The sequence below is a fragment of the Mandrillus leucophaeus genome, unplaced genomic scaffold (assembly GCF_000951045.1).
Source record: "Mandrillus leucophaeus isolate KB7577 unplaced genomic scaffold, Mleu.le_1.0 Scaffold572, whole genome shotgun sequence".
Taxonomy (NCBI): domain Eukaryota; kingdom Metazoa; phylum Chordata; class Mammalia; order Primates; family Cercopithecidae; genus Mandrillus; species Mandrillus leucophaeus.
In genome coordinates this window covers 2,127,193-2,131,907 of record NW_012106164.1, presented here as the reverse complement: position 1 = coordinate 2,131,907, position 4,715 = coordinate 2,127,193, and the positions used below count along the sequence as shown (strand labels likewise).

The 4,715-nt window shown below is 50.4% G+C and overlaps 1 protein-coding gene across 2 annotated transcripts in view; it reads right to left on the bottom strand.

Annotated features, from left to right (window-relative positions):
• Positions 1-4,709, bottom strand: part of ALAD (aminolevulinate dehydratase) — a 16,017-nt gene extending 11,308 nt beyond the window's left edge. Inside the window, exon 1 of one of the 2 annotated variants that reach the window (XM_011998509.1) lies at positions 4,513-4,709. The gene's annotated coding sequence lies outside the window, so the exon portion shown is untranslated. Of the gene's footprint in view, positions 1-1,687; positions 1,732-4,512 lie in introns of those variants that run through there. The other variant, XM_011998508.1, reaches the window with a different exon arrangement.
• Positions 4,710-4,715: the final 6 nt, after the last annotated feature.

Below are 4,715 nucleotides of genomic sequence, written 5' to 3'. Positions count from 1 at the left end.
AAAAAAAAAAAAAAAAAAACCGAAAAACACGAAATCACAGGGGGTTGAACTTGGTTTTGCAGGATGAATGGGTTCAGCCTGGTGGAGAGAAGGGGGCCAACATTTCCTTAGGAAGGGAAGAAAGGGGCAAAGGTGGGGAAGGAGGATGGCTGTGGACTGTTCTGAGGAGCTGAGGAAGCAATCGGGGCAAGTGTGTATGGAGGGGATGGATGAGAGGGGGCCAGGCTGAGGCTGTGGGAAGATTTCTGAACAGTGGGTAGGGTTAGTGGCCTGGTTGACACCTGGCTTTAGGAAGATCAGTCCTGCAGGCTGAGCAGAGCAGACGGGAAGCAGAGGAATGCAGAGGCTGGGGGCAGAGAAGAAAGGGGCGTCTTAAGGCAGCCAAGAGGCAATGTCTCAGGGTAGATGCTCTAGGCCTGCCTGCCTGACCTGGACGGCAACGGAGACAGGGACAGGGCAGGAAGAGGGCAGTGGGGAGCTGGGCTTGGAGAGGAGGTGGAGAGCTCTGTTTTAGACACTTCCTTTTGGAGGTGCCCGGGAAAATATCCCATAGCCAAAGGATGGGGGGAAAAGGGCCACAAAAATGGGGGCTGGCTGGCCTGAGTCCAACTACACTTTGTATGAATGGGACCTCAAAGTCCAGAGAGGGGCAAGGACTTACCCAAAGCCACACAGCAAGTAAGAGGACTAGAACCCTGGTGTGTTAACTCCCAGGTGAACTGGGAGATCCTTTGGTAGGCTGGAGTCAAGTCAGATGTTGAAGCCAGGTCTAATCCTTCTGATTTGCTTCCCAGAAAACCACCTTTGTAACAGGCCCTTGACTTCTGGAATCCAAAGCTACATTCCCATGGCCTCAACTCCTCATTGCTTTCAGGAGGCCGAGGGAACAACTGCCTCCTGCTTATCAGAAACAGTGGGGCAGGGCTGCCTAGGAACTGGCTGCCCTTCTCCCCATAGTTTCTTAGGCCCCTTTGGCTCCCCACAGCCATCTCAGGGGCCCATTTTATCTGGTCTTCCTCCTTGGTAGGGTGGGGTTATCACAAGTCACACAGGGGCCAGCCCTGCTGCCACACCCCTGGGTGGGCCAGCCCCATCACCTGACACAGCGGCAGGCCAGGCCTCCCCAATCATGTCTCAACCTCCAAACACACAATTATTCAGTAGATAGTCCTGACTACCCATTTTCTACTTGATTTTGCTCTCATGTCTGCTAGGAGTTTCTTTTTCTTTTCTTTTTTTTTTTTAAATTGAGATGGAGTCTGGCTCTGTCACCCAGGCTGGAGTGCAGTGGTTCGATTTTGGCTCACTGCAACCTCCACCCTCTGGGTTCAAGTGATTCTCCTGCCTCAGCCTCCCAAGTAGCTGAGACTTCAGGTATGTGCCACCATACCTAGCTAATTTTTGTATTTTTAGTACAAACAGGGTTTCGCCATGTTGGCCAGGCTGGTGGTCTCAAACTCGTGACTTCAAGTGATCCGCCAGCCTCTGCCTCCCAAAGTGCTGGGATTACAGGTGTGAGCCACCGCACCTGGCTGAGAGACTATTTTTGAATATTGAGAGAATTACCAAAATGTAACCCAGTTGCCCAAGACCACATAGCTACTTAGTGACCGAGCCAGAATTTGAATTTGTTCTGGACTCCAAATGCTGGGTTTTATACGCTGTATTCCTTAATACTGATAAACACCTGATTCAGTAGGCGTCTCTTTGCCCATACTGTTTCTGCTTTGGGCGCTGGAGAGACAGAATAAACAAAAGGAAAACATACTGAGTGTATTCATTCTGTGCTGGGCACAGCACTAAGGTACTTCGTAGTAGTATCTCATTTCATTGCAAGAATTGTTCTAACTTTTAGTGATAAGGAAACGGAGGCTCTGAGTGGTTTAGTGACTTGCTTAATGCCATTCTAGAGTCTAGTCAGATGTTGAAGAGAGGGCTCATCTCTCTGATTCACTTCCCGCAAACAACTTCTGTTGTTTTCTGGCTTCTAGAATCCAAAGCTGCATTCCACTGGCCTCAACTCCTCATCGCCTTTAGGAGCTGAGGGAACTACTGGCTCCTGCTTAGCAGAAACCCTGTGGCAGGGCTGCCTAGGAGCCCCTGAGACCAGGGCAGGGTTAGAGTAAAGGGAACAGTCTCACTATAGCAGTTCACTTTGATCTGTTTTTGAATTTTAAGATTCAGAGAGAGATTTGATTTGAGAAACGGGTGTCAGTGCTGAAAATATTAAAAGCTTGAAAATTGCCAATCCTGTTTAGTCCCTTACATTTTAATGTGGTAAATGGGGTATAGAGAGTCAACGGGACTTGTTGGAGATCACAGTGAATGACATACAGAGCTAGAAACTGACCCTGCAGCTCCTGACTTCTATTTCAATGCCCTGATACCTACACCATAGAGTCATTCCGTTGTTATTAAACTCGCTTAATAAGTGGAGTTTCCCACTCCACTTGGCAGCGCCAAATGCAGGATGGGTTTTGCTTTGCAAAAAGGCCCTTAGAGTTTGGGAGGATTTCACAGACTGGGAGGGCACTTCTCCCAAATCAAGTGAGCTTGCAAACCACAACTTAAATTCCTGTGACCTCATCACACTGAAGACAGGAGCGAGCCACCAGGAGGTCCAGCACCTCTGTCTACCCACATCAGACAGGTTAGCTTTGCTGGGACGCAGAGTATAGGGCAGTGCAGAAAGAACTATGTTTCAGGGTCAGACAGTCCCACTTACAAAGGTCTATGTTCTGCTGTGTAATTTTGGGTAAAGTCATTGACCTTTCAGTGTTCGTTTCATAATCTACAAAATAGGCATGATATCTCTAACTTGCAAGGCTGTGGAGATTATTGATAGGGCTGAGGTAGGTGTCTGGCACCAAGTAGCTGCACAGTAAACATGTAGCTAATTTTATTACTATTAGGAGTGGGGCTGGGTTGGAACAAGAAGTCCTGGCACAGCTCTGTACCTTCTGCACCTCACCAGATGGGAATATGCGCTCAAACCCTTGAGGGCCACAGGGTTTTCCAAGATTTCTGAAGTGGAGTCTCTGCCTTCCAGCAGGTTATGTGGTGAAGGAAAAACAAAATAATCACCATCCAGCTGCCAGAGTAGAGGGGTGGCCAGGTGCTGTGAAAGGGACTGTGTCTCTGAGTCAAGGGTAGTTTCATGGAAGAGGGGACAGTGAAGGATAATAAGTGTTTCAGATTTAATATGAAAGCATCTCCTCCCATGGAAGGCAACATCCCCAAACTGGGAGTAACTGAAGTTGGACCCTGAGCGCTGCCACCAGGAGGGGCTGAGACAGAGCTTCATACACCACCCCCCACCCCCGCATGTTGTACTATGCTGAGGATTCCAGAGGCTGTGGGTCTTGGCACAGAGGATTAGGACCTGCTGCCAGCCCCAGCAGGCTCTGCCACTGGTCAGGGAGGAGGCAGTCAGGAGAGCCAGCTAGGTAGAAGGTGGCCAGAACTGAGAAATCCAAAGCCCCACAAAGGCCCAGGAGAGTGGCTGTCAAGCAGTTCTCAAAAGGGACGAAGTGTTCATTTAGCCAACCCACACTTCCTGAATATCTACTATGGGCCTGCTGAAGTGCTAGACACAGGGATTAAAGCGAAGAATGAGAACCCAGCCTTGCCCTGGGGTTTTGAAGAGCCTGACCCTCTCTGGGGTTAGCCATCTGGACGTAGAAGGAGAAGCTGCCATTCCCAGAATCCTAGAATATCTTGGCTAAGAGGCTTCTTAAAGTTTGCTGATTGAAACAAGGGTGAAACTGGGCTCAGAGAGGGGTAGATACAGGTCCAGGATCAAGCAGTGGGTCAGCGGCAGATCTGGGGGAAGGTCTCCAGCAGCCCGGTCCTCAGTGCCCACCATGACACCTCCATACTTTAAGGATAGATATCAAATCTGTTTCCCAGCATGTTGGGCTTGTGGAGAGCTTTGGGTGAACTGACTCTGGACCTGGTTGCTGTTGGTAGCAGGATGGTTAAGTGTGTGGGCTCTGGAGTCTGACAGATGTGGGTACAAATCCTAGTTCTGTAGCTTTCTAGTTGTGTGACCTCCGTTTCTTTGTTTAGTAATGGGGACTTGAACCCACCTCAGTGGGTTGTTGTAAGAAATGAATGGGTCAGGCCGGGCGTGGTGGCTCACGCCTGTAATCCCAGCACTTTGGGAGGCCGAGGCGGGCGAATCACCTGAGGTTGGAAGTCCGACACCAGCCTAACCAATAAGGAGAAACGCTGTCTCTACTAAAAATACAAAAATTAGCCGGCATGGTGGCACATGCCTGAAATCCCAGCTACTTGGCAGGCTGAGGCAGGAGAATCGCTTGAACCCGGGAGGCGGAGATTGCAGTGAGCCAAGATCGCGCCATTGCACTCCAGCCTGGGCAACAAGAGCGAAACTCCATCTCAAAATAAAAAAAAAGGGTCAATGCACGCAATGCTTAGTACAAAACGGCTGTCAGTGTTTTCACCTCCCTACCCGCCCCCCAACCACCAACCACCAACCACCACCCACACCTCGGGCTCTGCATCGATGGAGTCTGCCCCGGCGGTATCCGAGGGGCTAAACCCCAGAGAAGAGGCGCGGAGCCCCGAACCCGGGCCTCCAACCCCGGCTGCAGTGGGACAATCTAGACCAAACAATCTAGACCAAACGCTCCACGGGACTCCGTACACGGCTGCACCGCCAGGGCTTCAGGCGCACAGCACAATCTGGGGAC